The sequence below is a fragment of the Tachyglossus aculeatus genome, chromosome 1 (assembly GCF_015852505.1).
Source record: "Tachyglossus aculeatus isolate mTacAcu1 chromosome 1, mTacAcu1.pri, whole genome shotgun sequence".
NCBI classification, from domain to species: Eukaryota; Metazoa; Chordata; class Mammalia; order Monotremata; family Tachyglossidae; genus Tachyglossus; species Tachyglossus aculeatus.
The window spans coordinates 14,446,798-14,462,743 of NC_052066.1; the positions used below are offsets into that span (position 1 = coordinate 14,446,798).

Here is a 15,946-nt window from a genome sequence, read left to right on the forward strand (position 1 = left end):
ACTTGTTTTCTTTGTTACCAAATTAGGAAACTAGTGACTATTGCTGTGTGTTCACAACTTGGTGTCTTTCTGTGGTATGGGCTAAGGAAGGAGATGAGGATGCCGAGGGGACATGTGACCTGGCGAGCCATGGGAGAGGGAGCAAGTCTCTTCTCTGAGGACTTCCTACTGCCAGCCCCAGGAGGGTGGTTCTTGGCTAGTTCCCGGTGACCTCTTCACCTATGAGGAGTTGACTGAACTTCATTTGAGTACAGTGCTCTGCACGCAGTAAGCGCTCAAATACGATTGAATGAATGTCAGCAATAAATAGGAGTTCAGAAACTTGTGAGCTCATTAGGGGCTGAGAACATGTCTGCTAATTCATTCATTTGTTCAATCGTATTTATTGAGTGCTTACTGTGTGCAGAGTACTGTACTAAGCACTTGGGAAGTACAAGTTGGGAACAAATAGAGACGGTCCCTACCCAACAACCGGCTCACAGTCTAGTACATATTATTTACTCTATTTATTTTACTTGTACATATCTATTCTATTTTATTTTGTTAGTATGTTTGGTTTTGTTCTCTGTCTCCCCCTTTTAGACTGTGAGCCCACTGTTTGGTAGGGACTGTGTCTATATGTTGCCAACTTGTACTTCCCAAGTGCTTAGTACAGTGCTCTGTACACAGTAAGCGCTCAATAAATACGATTGAGACAGACAGCAAAACAAAACATATTAACAGAATCAAATAAACAGAATATGTAATTCTGTTGTACTCTCCCAAGCGCTTAGTACAGTGTTCTGCGCACAGTAAGTGTTCAATTAATTCCATAATAGAAGCAAATTTGTTGTAATTCATTTTGTTCAACTCTTCAATAAGTCCTGAATATCTGTGGCTTGACATTTTCAGCCCAAAAGCAATATTTTCCTTGAATTACTGAGACTTTATGTTTTAAATCCAATTCCCAATGCCTAAAATTAATCTTTCATCGTGTTAGCCTCTTTGGAAAGGTCCTTCGCTCTACTGGCCCACTAGTGTTCATTTTGTTAATGATGTGCTTTGTAGCTATAATTCTATTTGTTCTGAAGATTTTGATTTTATTTTATTTTGTTAATATGTTTTGTTCTCTGTATCCCCCTTCTAGACTGTGAGCCCACTGTTGGGTAGGGACCGTCTCTATATGTTGCCAACTTGTACTTCCCAAACACTTAGTACAGTGCTATGCACACTGTAAGCGCTCAATAAGTACAATTGATTAACTGATTTCACTTGTCTACATGTTTTGTATTGTTGTCTATTTCCCCCTTTTAGACTGTGAGCCTGTTGTTGGGTAGGGACCATCTCTATATGTTGCCGACTTGTACTTCCCAAGTGCTTAGTACAGTGCTCTGCACACAGTAAGCACTCAATAAATACGAATGAATGAATGAAATACCACTGATTGATTAGGGTGCACTGAGCAGGAATTGTCCCCAAACCTGCATTTAAACGATGGGATAACTGGAGGACCTTAGTCCTCTAGATGGTAAGCTCATGGGCAAGGACTGTGCCTGCTTATTGTTATATTGTCCTCTCCCAAGTGCTTAGTACAGTGCTCTGCACACAGTAAGCACTCAGTAAATATCGACTGATTGATTTTGGGCTGACCCTGAGGTCCAGGCACTCCCAAAGAGACTCCGGGGTTCTTACATCTCAGATCACCAGAAACACCACAGGGGGGCATTGATGAAAGCTAAAAATTCTGATTAGAAATCTTTACAATACTTTCTTTCTCCCATTGAGGTTACCCCTTTTCTGAAACGTTAGTACTAAGTACCAGGTGGGAGATAAAAATGGTTCAGGGATTGGCTTTGGTCCACTTATTGATGTTTTGAAAATAAGTGCGCATTAGTAGCAAAATCCTTGTGTCAATCTCATGGCTCCTACCTTCTCATTCCAGTATAATTACCGCATAAATCTTTTATCACTTGAGTTCAGTGAAAGTATTATTAAGCCAGTCTTGATAGAACATTATTACCTTCCAGAGTTGTGAGGGAAGCGTATGCCTCTATCTAAGCTTCAGCTTATCTCCCTCATAATTACCAGCTCCATTTCACACAACTGTTCCTGGGATAAACATACCGGCTCACTTCTCCAATAGAGCATCAAACATTTTTTTTTTTTTTTTTGAGGAAACCACTTGACTTCATTTGTGGTAAAATGGTGACACACTATTTTTCTCTTGATTCATTTTGCTTTAGGATAGCTGATTAAATTCCTTAACAATGACCTGAGCTTCACCAGTTATAAAAATGTTACATTAAGCCCAAGTCCAATGTTGAGGATGCCTATGTGAATTCTTCAGTAATGAAAAGAAGAAATGTGAAAGCCAGAATAAAACAGCCCATTAAAATATGATAAATCCATCAGCCGCTGACTCCGCACTAGAGTGGAGCATGAAGGGAAAACAAAAATGTGAATTCCAAGGCAAGCTGAATCTTGCTCATCAACCATGCACGTAATTCACCTACTTTTTCTGGGCATAGGAAATCAGATGAGTTCCTGAGAAAATCAGATGTCTAAATCTCTCGTTATTGCTCCTGGATTTCATCCAAGTGCAACCTCAGAGCTTCCTGATTTCAAGGAAAACTTATAATGAAGCAAATGGAGGAAATGAGTATTTTATCAACATTAATTATGAGTTTTCTATTCATAAACTGGGTCTTGACAGACTGCACATATTACAGATTTTACGGAATGAGAGGTCCAGATAAAGAACTTGGCAGCAAGAAATGCTGGAACAGAGGGAGGTTGTGGTTTGTCTTCTGTCCTGAGGCCTTGAGAGTCTGTCATCCCTTGTAATTCCCTAATTCCACATTATCGAGTGCTTTGTTTGTACAGAGCCTTACATTTGGCTCTTCAGGGAATTTCTTTGTTTTGTACTTCCCAGTAGATTTTACTGAAACTACTACTACTACTACCACCATTAAAAAGGAAGAAGACACAATCCTTGTCCTCATTGAGCTTACATATTGACAGGGGAGATAAAGCCCAAACAATTTACAGATAGGAATAAAAGACTGGAAAGATCGTATTTGTGAAAAAAATCAAGTTTTTAATGTGCATACCTTGGAAGAATATGGAGGCAGTAACTGGTAGATTATGACTTGTGGAGAAGGAACATAGCTCTTAACTCTGTTATTACTGTGCTCTCCCAAGGGCTTAGTACAGCGCTCTGCTCACAGTAACACTCAATCAGTATCACCAATTGATTGATTTATAAGAACAATTAACTGGTGAAAAATCCATTCAATTCATTCAGTTGAATTTATTGAGCACTTAACTGTGTGCAAAGCACTCTACTAAGCGCTTAGAAAGGTACAATTTGGCAACAAATAGAGGCAATCCCTACCCAACAACGGGCTCACAGTCTAGAAATTCCTGCGGGAGATGAGATTTTGGAGGGACTTTTTTTTTTTAAATGATTGGGAAGTGCTTATTGTGATGCTTGCTAAGTGTCTGCTATGTATCATTGTAAGGACTGGGGTAGATACAAGGTAATCAGGTTGAACACAGTCCTTTTCCTACATGGGGCTCCAAAGTCTAAGTAGAAGGGAGTAGGATTTAATCCCAATTTTTCAGATGAGGTAAATGAGGTGCAGAAAAGTGAAGTGACTAGCCCAAGGTCACACAGCAGGCACGTGGCAGTTCTGGGATTAGAACCCAGGTCCTCTAACTCCCAGACTGGTACTCTTTCCACTAGGCAACACTGCTTCTCTGAGGCTTACTTAGTAAGCACTTACTATGTGCCAGGCACTGTACTAAGAGCTGGGACAGATACAAAATAATCTGGTTAGACACAGTCCATGTGGCATGGCTCAGTGGAAAGAGCCCGGGCTTTGGAGTCAAAGGTCATGGGTTCAAATCCCAGCTCCACCAATTGTCAGCTGTGTGACTTTGGGCAAGTCACTACACTTCTCTGTGCCTCAGTTACCTCATCTGTAAAATGGGGATGAAGACTGTGAGCCCCCCGTGGGATAAGCTGATCACCTTGTAACCTCCCTAGCGTTTAGAACAGTGCTTTGCACATAGTAAGCACTTCATAAATGCTATTATTATTATTATGTCCAATATAGGTCCCACAGTCAAGACTTTGACCTTGGGGAGAGCAGTGGTCTGCTCTGCTTGAAAAGGCAGGGAGTTTTAGACAGGAAGAAGGGTATGATTAGGGGGTCAGAGGGACTTTAATTCCATATTTGATTTAAAGTGTGCTGCATAACTAAATACAAATGTCATCATGAAATCCTTAATTAAAAGCTGTTTATTATTCACACTTCCAAGTGTTTGTGGGACAGACAAACTTCAGGGATGACATTGCAGCAGAAGCAGAGTGGGGAAGGAGTGTATGTGTTCCCTGAGTCCTGCAGCTAGTCTTTGGCAAGTGGGACTGGCTAAAAATAATACTAATAACTGTGGTAGTCAATAATAATAATGATGGCATTTAAGTGCTTACTATGTGCCAAGCACTGTTCTAAGCGCTAGGAGGGATACAAGGTGATCAGGTTGTCTACATGGGGCTCATAGTCTTAATCCCCATAATAATAATAATAATGATAATAATGATGGCATTTATTAAGCACTTACTATGTGCAAAGCACTGTTCTAAGTACTGGGGAGGTTACAAGGTGATCAGGTTGTCCCACAGGGGGCTCACAGTCTTCATCCTCATTTGACAGATGAGGTAACTGAGGCACAGAGAAGGCTGTCTTGGTTACCTCATTTGAAAATGGGATTAACACAGTGAGCTCCATGAGGGACATTGTCTGTGTCAAACCTGATTAACCAAGATCTACCCCAGCACTTAGTACTTAGTGCCTGGCACAAAGTAAGTACTTAAATATGATTAAAAAATGCTTTCCTCAATAGTTCTGTATTCGTTCTGTTCTGTTTTTGTGTATGTGAGTTTGGGGGTAACTGCAACATCTCTCCTAGTGAAAGTGGCCCACAGAATCTTTTTTTAAGAAATTTGACGTACTCAGTTGCCCATAGCTTTTTTCCTGCTGAGGTGACGGACTTTCAAGTCTTATGGTTCAGTACCCCCATAATTGCAACCCTTAATGCACTTCCAACATGCCATGACTTCCTTAGATGACATGGGAAACAACCAGTGTATACCTAGCCAGGTGAGACTGTCCAACCCAATTTGTTTTTCTCTTCCCCAGCACTTAGTACAGTGCCTAGCACATAGTAATAATCATAATAATAATGGCATTTATTAAGCGCTTACTATGTTCAAAGCACTGTTCTAAGTGTGGGGAGGTTACAAGGTGATCAGGTTGTCCCACGGGGGGCTCACGGTCTTCATCCCCATTTTACAGATGAGGTAACTGAGGCACAGAGAAGTGAAGTGACTTGCCCAAAGTCACACAGATGACAAGCGGCAGAGCCGGGATTTGAAACCATGACCTCTGACTCCAAAGCCCATGCTCTTTCCACTGAGCCACGCTGCTTCTCTGTATACTGAGCGCTCATTGGGTGTAGAGTGTTGTACTGTTAGCATTATTATTATTATATTTAAGTGCTTATTATGTTCCAGGCACTGAACTAAGTGCTGGAGTGGATACAAGCAAATAGGTTGGACAGAGTCCCTGTTCCTAGCGGGGCTCACAGTCTCAATCCCCATTTTACAGATGAGGTAACTGAGGCACAGTGAAGTGACTTGCACAAGGCCACTCAGCAGACAAGTGGCAGAGGTAGAATTAGAACCCACAACCTTCCGACTCCCAGGCCTGTGCTCTAGCCACTATGCCAAAGCAAGATCTAAACAATCTTCCACCAACTATAAATTGTATAATAATAATAATGATGGCATTTATTAAGCGCTTACTATGTGCAAAGCACTGCTCTTTAAGTGCTGGGGAGGTTACAAGGTGATCCGGTTGTACCATGGCGGGCTCACAGTATTAATCCCCATTTTACAGATGAGGTAACTGAGGCCCAGAGAAGTGAAGTGATGTGCCCAAAGTCACATAGCTGACAATTGGCGGATCCAGGATTTGAACCCATGACCTCTGACTCCAAAGCCCGGGCTCTTTCCACTGAGCCATGCTGCTTCTCTATGGCAAATGTATGGCAAACGGTTGGTCAGAATTTTGGATAAGTTTTTCAATGGTATGTGCTAAGCGCCTACTATATGCCAGGCACTATATGTAGCGCTGTGATAGCTACAAGATAATCAAGTTGGGCACAGTTCGATGTCTGGCACAGAATAAGAGCCCGTCACAATTACTATCACTTTTGGGACACCCCATTCATTCATTCATTCAATCATATTTATTGAGCACTTGCTGTGTGCAGAGCACTGTACTAAGCATTTGGGAGGTGCAAGTTGGCAACACATATAGACAGTCCCTACCCAACAGTGGGCTCACAGTCTAGAACGTGCAGACCCCAAATGTGTGAATGACCCCGGGCCCGGCACCCTGCCTTTCCGCCTCCCCACCAGGTGTCCCAGCATGGCTCAAACCTCCTGGACAGTCTGCCCCGTCCCGCAGGGCAACCACGGGCATTCAGTCGTATTTATTGAGCACTTACTGTGTGCAGAATGCTGTACTAAGCGCTTGGGAGAGGACAGTGGAACAGTAAAACAGAGCCATTCTTTGGCCAACCTCCATGGGCTTCTGTTTTCTCAGCCGTCAAATGGGAAGGGGGCCCAGACTGAGCCCCTCCTTCCTTTCCCCATCCCCCCCCCCCCCCGCCTTACCTCCTTTTCCTCCCCACAGCACCTGTATATACGTATATATGTTTGAACGGATTTATTACTCTATTTTATTTGTATATATTTATTCTATTTGTTTTATTTTGTTAATATGTCTTGTTTTTAGACTGTGAGCCCACTGTTGGGTAGGGACTGTCTCTATGTGTTGCCAATTTGTACTTCCCAAGCGCTTAGTACAGTGCTCTGCACATAGTAAGCGCTCAATAAATACGATTGATTGATTGATTGATTGTTTTGTCTGTCTCCCCTTTCTAGACTGTGAGCCCGCTGTTGGGTAGTCAATGTCTCTATAAGTTGCCAACTTGTACTTCCCAAGCGCTTAGTACAGTGCTCTGCACACAGTAAGCGCTCAATAAATACGATTGAATGAATGAATGTCCCACATAGGTCTTTCAGCCTTAATCCCCATTTTACAGATGAGGTAACTGAGGTGCAGACAAGCTAAGTGACCTGCCAAAGGTCACACAGCAGACATGTAGAGGAGCCCAGATCAGAACTCAGGTCCTCTGACTCCCAGACTTTTTCCACTAGGCCACGCTGATTCTATTGTAGGATGTTCTGTCACTACAAGATAATAATAATGATGGTATTTGTTAAGCGCTTACTATGTGCCAAGCACCGTTCTAAGCACTGGAGGGGATACAAGGTGATACAAGTCGGGGCTCACAGACTTAATCCCCATTTTACAGACGAGGGAACTGAGGCACAGAGAAGTTAAGTGACTTGCCCAAAGTCACGCAGCTGACAAGCAGTGGAATCAGGATTAGACTCCCAAGCCTGGGCTCTTTCCACTGATCCAGGCTGCTTCTCCAGCCTAAGGAGAGAGAACTGCATTAGGAATAGGGGGATGTGAATAGAGAGAGGGCACTAAGTAAGATTCTTCCCAACTCAGTTGAGCAATCGATCCTATTTGTTGAGCCGCTTATTGTGAGCAGAGCACTGCACTACACACTTGGGAGAATGCAATATAATAGAGTTGGTAGACACATTCCCTGACAAAAGTGAGCTCTCCTTCCCAGATAGTGGCCTTCTGGGAGGAATTGGTGAAGTAGAGTGCTTACTGAAGTTGATTCTTCTTTAAATAGAAGCTCTCTCTTTTCTTCATTTTGTGTCATTGTAGTAGGTCACGACAATGCTCTGCATTAGGGTGTCTTTTCAATGAATATTCAGTCAATCAATCAATCAGTCACAAGCCGGCATTCTTGTTTCCCATGTCAGAATATCATCAAAAGCTATAGAAGTAATAATTCTCTGGCAGCCAGAACATTTAGCTTCAATATGAATACCCAATTTAATGATGAATATATAATAGCCATCCATTATTTGTAAGGAATGCATTAAAAATCAGAACAATCCTCTTGACATGTGGATAGAGTCTCTACTTCAAAGATAGTAAAGTTCTGTAGCAGGTTAGTTCATACTGTACTTACACATTTCTCCATGCTCTACCCATGGGGTGATGGAGGTAGCAATTTTCACAGGGGGCTTCCTGGAAAACACTAGGAACAGAATTTTTTTTTCCTTTTTTTAATGGTCTTTTTTAAGGAACTACTTTGGGCCGGAAACTGGGGTAGATATAAGCTAATCAGGTTGGACACAGTCCATGTCCCAATTTTTTTTTTTATGGTTCTAATCCACTGAAATTAGAACCCATGACACCTTCTGACCCCCAGGCCTGTGCTCTATCTACTATGCCATGCAGCTTCTCTCACACACAGTAAGTGTTCACCAAATATCACTGATAGATTGCTCTCCAAAGCCCTTGGTAATAATAATTGTGGTATTTGTTAAACACTTACTATGTGCCAGGCACTGTTCTAAGCACTAGGGTAGTTGCAAGTAAATCAGGTTGGACGCAGTCCATTGTCCCACATGGGGCTCACAGTCTTCATCCCCATTTTTACAGATGAGGCAACTGAGGGACAGAGAAGTTAAATGACTTGCACAAGGTCTGCAACAGACAAGTGGAGGAGCCAGGATTAGAACACAGAATTTGAAAGGTAAAATCAAGAGGTCGTTCATCTCCATTTTGACTGAAGCTGAAAGGGGATTTTGAAGTTGGCCACAGTATTTCTAGGCTCATCTGTCAATCAGTGGTATTTTTTGAGCCCTTTCTGTGTTCAGAGCACTGTACCAAAAACTTAGGAAAGTACAATATAATTTGTAGACACGAACAGATGGGGAAACCAGTAGACTATAAAAATCTGAATGTAAGTCCTGTGGGGATCATCTTAAAGTTGGTGAATTTGGATGGGAAAGATGTTAGGGAAACAGTTTGGCCAAGTGGATAAAGCACAGGCCTGGTACACAGAAGGAGTTGGGTTCTAATTCCGCCTCTGCCACATGTCTGCTGTCTAACTTTTTGGGCAAGTCACTTCACTTCTCTGAGCCTCGGTTACCTCATCTGTAAAATGGGGATTAAGACTTTAAGCCCCATATGGGACAAGGACTGTGTCCAACCTCATTAATATGTATTTACCCCATCATTTAGAACAGTGCTTGACACATAGTAAGCACTTAACAAATACGATCATTCTGGGAGGACTGGTGGCATGTTACTTGATCTCAGCATTCAACACAAACAATCTTGGAGAAAGCCCTTCTGAGTCCTGTGTCTTGTCAAAGCTGGTACGTCTGTACTGCCTCTCAACTAATCAAGCACTTTTATTGAGCACTTAATGTGTGCAGAGTCGTGTACTAAGTGCTTGGGAGACTACTGTGCAAAAGTATGACAAGCACATTCCCTGCCCACAGTGATCTTATAACTCCCTTCCATCCTGTGTGGATTTTTCCCCCTGTCATGAGTCTCAACGGGACTGCACCAGGGGAAGAAGCTATGATGAAGGTGGGCCTAGACTAATAATAATGATATGGTACTTGTTAAGAATTTACTTTGTGCCATTCATTCATTCATTCATTCAATCGTATTTATTGAGCGCTTACTGTGTGCAGAGCACTGTACTAAGCGCTTGGGAAGTACAAGTTGGCAACATATAGAGACGGTCCCTACCCAACAGAGGGCTCACAGTCTAGAAGGGGGAGACAGACAACAAAACAAAACATAACAAAATAAAATAAATAGAATTGTAAACATGAACAAGTAAAATAAATAATTAGAGTAATAAATATGTACAAACATATATACATATATACAGGTGCTGTTGGGAGGGGAAGGAGGCAAGAGGGGGAGGAGGGGGAGGCCAGGCACTGTATTAAGCACTGGGGAGGATACAAGTGTGGTGAGCCCTCAACAAGCTGCCTTGTTAGTGACTGTGATCCCATGAACAACAACGAGGAAGAGATTTTGCAAAGGCACTGATGGGCTCCACCTGGGATGGGTGATTTGCAGCCACAGAGGGAGGTGGGGTTTTCTCTCCCTGTTCTTCCCGGTAATGGGCCTGGACCAATCATGACTGCTATGTAGAGCCACAACTGCTATGTCTGAGGTAGATAAAAGGGGGTTGCTTTGAATTGTGAGGGGGCACCTGGAGGGCATGTGAGGAGCCAGCAAGAAAAGGAACAGAGGCAACCAGAGAAGCAGAGGGGTTCACTCAGAAGGTAGCACAGAGGGGAGGAAGCAAGAAGAGAAGGCAGGAGAGTAGCAGAAGAGCAGCAGGAGGGCAGCAGAAGAGCAGCAGGAGGGTAGCACTTGGAAGCAGAAAGAAGAAGTATTAGCAGAAGGGGCTCCTTTCATCACACTGGTATTGTACCCTTTGAGTGAATGAGAGTGTATGTGTCATTCCCTTGCACACTGGTAAAACTAAGTAAAAAACTTTCCATAGTAACTCTGGTGATCAGAGGTGTGATTTGACTTCTACTATGTGTCACTGAGGCCATCCAGGTCCAGGAAGGTCCTGGTTGGTATGAACCAGGGGCTCATGACAAAAGTGTCTCTGAAAAAGATATCCTCTCCCTCTGTGTTGGATAAAGTATCTGCAAGAGAAACAATGATTTAAGCCTAATGAGCTATGGGGTTTGCACATCTATAATCGCAACATTTACAAGCATCCATGATGAGGCAAGAATGATTCAGCATAATGATTCCTCAGAATCCGACTGAAAATAAAGTTGGGAAAGATTTGATTTTTAGAAGGGAAAAAATACATGAGACCACCTGAATCGATCAATCCATTGATCGTATTTATTTATCACTTCCCGTTGTGCTGAACACTGCACTAGACACTTGGGAGGAACAATAGAGTTAATAGATATGTTCCTTGCTCACATGGAGATTACAGTCTAGAGGGGAGACGGATATTCTAACGAAGCTGCATGGCTTAGTGGATAAACCTAGGCCTGGACTTCAGAAGGATCTGGCTTACCATAATTTTTTTTTTTTTTCTAATCCTGGTCCCGCCACTTGCCTGTTGTGTGACCTTAGGCAAGTCACTTAACTTCTCTGGGCTTCAGTTATTTCAACTACAAAGTGAGTCCTATGTGAAGCAGGGACTGTGTCCAATCTGATTAATTTGTATCTACCCAGTGCTTAGTATAATGTCTTGAACACTGAAGTGCTTAACAAGTACCATTGGGGAAAAAAACGAATTACTCTTAAAGGAATTCAAGAGTATAAGGCTATGCACATTAGGACTAGGAGTTGGGTAGTTATCAAGTGATAAGGGTGCAGAGCCAAGGGTAATAATAAATAATAATAATAATTGATGGCATTCATTAAGCGCTTACTATGTGCAAAGCACTGTTCTAAGTGCTGAGGAGGTTACAAGGTGATCAGGTTGTCCCACGGGGGGCTCACAGTCTTAGTCCCCCTTTTATAGATGAGGTAACTGAAGCACAGAGAAGTTAAGTGACTTGCCCAAAGTCACACAGCAGACAAGTGGTGGAACCGGGATTTGACCCATGACCTCTGACTCCAAAGCCCGTGCTCTTTCCACTGAGCCACGGTGCTTCTATGTATAGGTGACATAAAAGAGAGGGCAAATAGGAGAAAGGAGGGCTTAATCAGGGAAGTCTTCTTGGAGGAGGTGTGATTTTAGTAGCATAATGGAGTTACCTAGATGCCAACATTTAATTACTGTCTCCTTCCAACAAACAATACAGTAGTATTTATTGAACACTTTCTGTTTGCAGAGCACTGTTTAAGCATTAGGGAGAGTACAATATAGCAATATATCAGAACTGGTAGACACACTGTTTGTCCACAATGAACTTACAGTCTTGAGAGGGAAAAGACATTAATCTAAATAAATGAAATGCAGTCAGGTGCATTTTTCATGTCTTTCTGGGTGAGAGCCTGTAGGGTGTAGTTTATATACACACGATTAGTACCAAGCTAACCTCTACTACTATTTTTTATAATGGCATTTGTTAAGTGCTTACTATGTGCAAAGCACTGTTCTAAGCACTAGAGGAGATACAAGATGACCAGGTTGTCCCATGTGGGGCTCATAGTCAATCCCCATTTTACAGATGAGGTAACTGAGGCTCAGAGAAGTTAAGTGACTTGCCCAAGGTCTCACAGCAGACATGTGGTGGAGCTGGGACTCAAACCCATGACCTCTGACTCCAAAGCCCGTGCTCTTTCCACTGAGCCACACTGCTTCTCTAAGCCGCTAGAGAAGAAGCAGTGTGGCTCAGTGGAAAGAGGCCAGGTTTGGGAGTCAGAGGTCATGGGTTCAAATCCAGGCTCCACCACTTGTCAGCTGTGTGACTTTGGGCACGTCACTTCACTTCTCTGGGCCTCAGTTACCTCATCTGTAAAATGGGGATTGAGACTGTGAGCCCCCCGTGGGAAAACCTGATCACCTTGTAACCTCCCCAGCGCTTAGAACAGTGCTTGGCACACAGTAAGCGCTTAATAAATGTTATTGTTATTATTACTACTCATAATGGTGGTTATTGTTCAATGCTTACTGTGTGCCAAACACTGCACTGAGCACTAACTCTGCAAAATGATTAGTCAGAAACATTCCCTGTACCGAAAGTGGCTCACAGCCTAAGTAGGAGGGAAGAACAGGTATTGAATTATCTTTTACAGTTGAGGAAACTGGGATCCACGATGTGAAGTGGCTTAACGGCTACATTCTACAGGGAAGTGGGAGAGGCAGAAATAGAACTCAGGTCTTCTGAAACCCAGGCCCTGTGCTCTTTCCCCTAGGCCATAAAACTATTATAATGTCTACAACTCCTGCTCCTAACTGTCCAAAGACACTAGACATTCTCTATTAAGATGGGAGCTAAATTTTACCACAAGTTTCCTCAGAAAATCAATCGGTCAATTGTATTTATTGAACATTTACTGTATTCAGAGCACTGTACTAAGCACTAGGGAGAGTACAATACAACAGACACTTTCCCTGCCCACAACAAACTTACAGTCTAGAGGGAGCTCGAAGTTTAGAGGGGTTTTAAAAGAAGGCAGTATTCCACCTTTGCTTAATAGGTATTTCTGTTCCCACTGTCATTTACTAGAACATCTGACAATCAATCATATTTATTGAGCGCTTACTGTGTGCGGAACACAGTACTAGGCTCTTGAGAGAGTACCATACGATAATAATAATGGCATTTATTAAGCACTTAACTACATGCCTGGCACGGTACTAAGCACCGAGGTCGAAAAGAGAATGGGCTTTGGAGTCAGAGGTCATGGGTTCAAATCCCAGCTCTGCCAATTGTCAGCTGTGTGACTTTGGGCAAATCACTTCACTTCTCTGGACTTCGGTTCCCTCATTGGAAAAGCACCGTGGCTCAGTGTAAAGAGCACGGGCTTTGGAGTCAGAGGTCATGTGTTCAAATCCTGGCTCCATCAGCTGTCAGCTGTGTGACTTTGGGCAAGTCACTTAACTTCTCTGTGCCTCAGTTACCTCACCTGTAAAATGGGGATTAAAACCATGAGCCCTCTGTGGGACAAGCGGATCACCTTGTAACCTCCCCAGCACCTAGAACAGTGCTTTGCACCTAGTAAGCGCTTAACAAATACCATCATTATTATTATTATTATTATCCAAGCAGATTGGGTTGGACACAGTTCCTGATCCATGTGGAGCTCACAGTCTCAATCTTCATTTTACAGATGAGGGAATTGAGGCACAGAAAAGAGAAGTGATTTGCCCGTGTCACACAGCAGACAAGGGCGGAGCTGTGATTAAAACCCATAACCTTCTGACTCCCAGGCCAATTCATTCAATCATATTGAGCACTTACTGTGTGCAGAGCACTGTACTAAGCGCTTGGGAAGTACAAGTTGGCAACCTATAGAGACGGTCCCTACCCAACAGCGGGCTCACAGTCTAGAGTGGGGAGACAGACAACAAAACAAAACATTTTAACAAAATAAAATAAATAGAATAAATGTGGCCCATGTGCTATCCACTATGCCATCCTGCTTCTCTGACAGAGTTGATAGACATTTTGCCTGCCCACAACAAGCTTACAGTCCACAGGAGCTTACGGTCTTCCTTAGAGTCTACATTCTGACACAGGAAACATTCTAGAAACAGTGACTTGATGTCCTTGAGGTTCCATGCATCTTCTCCAGTGGTGACATCAACACCCAGTACAAAGAATCCCAGAAAAGATACCCTGCAAAAAAAAAATAATAATTATATCTGAACTTGAAACCTGCTTGAGAATAATGATAATGATGATAGCATTTATTAAGCACTTACTATGTGCAAGGCACTGTTCTAAGCGCTAGGGAGGTTACAAGGTGATCAGGTTGTCCCACAGGGGGGCTCACAGTCTTCATCCCCATTTTACAGACGAGGTAACTGAGGCCCAGTGAAGTGACTTGCCCAAAGTCACACAGCTGACAAGTGGTGGAGCTGGGATTTTAATCCATGACCTCTGACTCCAAAGCCTGGGCTCTTTCCACTGAGCCACGCTGCTTCTCCAATAACTACATGCCCCCTCTGAGGCTCGAACTCAGGACCTTCAGATTAAGAGACTGACGCACTGCCTACTGAGCTAAGGAGGCAAGTAGACTCTAGGCAGGCATGAGCAACATATAATCAGACAATCAGTGGCACTTATTGAGTGCTTACTGTGTGCTGAATAATATTTAAGTCACATGAAAGGATACCAGCGACCTTTCTAATTACTCATTTTTATAATAATAATAATTTTGGCATTTGGTAAGCAGTTACTATGTGTAAAGCACTGTTCTAAACACTGGGAAGGATACAAGGTGATCAGGTTGCCCCATGTGGTACTCACAGTCTTAATCCCCATTTTACAGGTGAGGTAACTGAGGCACAGAGAAGTTAAGTGACTTGCCCAAGGTCACACAGCCGATAAAAGGCAGAGCTGGGATCATCATCATCAATCGTATTTATTGAACGCTTACTATGTGCAGAGCACTGTACTAAGCGCTTGGGAAGTACAAATTGGCAACATATAGAGACAGTCCCGTGCCCTCTCCGTGATCCTGGATGAGGAATTTATGAAACTCCAAACAGATACCACTAATCTAAGTCCGCCCTCAGAATCACAGGCCAATCTGTATCCCCAAGAAAATAAGACATAGGCAGAAAATTTTAGAAAGGAAAACCACCTCACTTCATAACTATATACTAGAAATGTGAAGGAATAGTGCAAATGAAAAATAAATCAAGATCTGAGTTTCTCTCTGGCTGCTTTGGATTTGATTGTCAATCACTGCCTTCTTCATTTCTATAATAGATATTGATCTGAACAGTTCATTACTTCTTCAGACACTGGACGTTCCAACAGTTAAAAGCAACTTTTGCACTGCAAATATTTTAAAAGTTTAGTTAGGAATCCATTGAACTCTTAATATTTCACTTGTCCACAGGTGATGGAGTTTGTCAGTTAATCAATAGCATTTATTTATTGCCTACTATGAGCACTGCAGTGTATTCAGCTCTTGGTTGGAGCGTGGAGATACAAAAAAGTTTAAATGGTTAAAGTTAAAAGTTAGGAGAAGCAGCATGGCTCAATGGAAAAAGCACGGGTTTTGGAGTCAGAGGTAATGGGTTCAAATCCCGGCTCCGCCAATTGTCAGCTGTGTGACTTTGGGCAAGTCACTTACCTTCTCTGTGCCTCAGTTACCTCATCTGAGGTAATCACAAATACCATCATTACCTCAGGCAATCTTGACCCCACCTCACCTTCTAGTTATCGTCCCATATCCCTCCTACCATTCCTTTCCAAACTCCTTGAACGAGTTGTCTACACGCGCTGCCTAGAATTCCTCAACAACAACTCTCTCCTCGACCCCCTCCAGTC

General features: G+C 42.8%; 1 non-coding gene across 1 annotated transcript; it reads right to left on the minus strand.

Moving 5' to 3' along the window:
• Window positions 1-14,602: 14,602 nt before the first annotated feature.
• On the minus strand, window positions 14,603-14,675 carry TRNAK-CUU. Its single transcript has one exon. It is a non-coding gene; the product is annotated as a tRNA-Lys (tRNA).
• Between the last annotated feature and the right edge of the window lie 1,271 nt (window positions 14,676-15,946).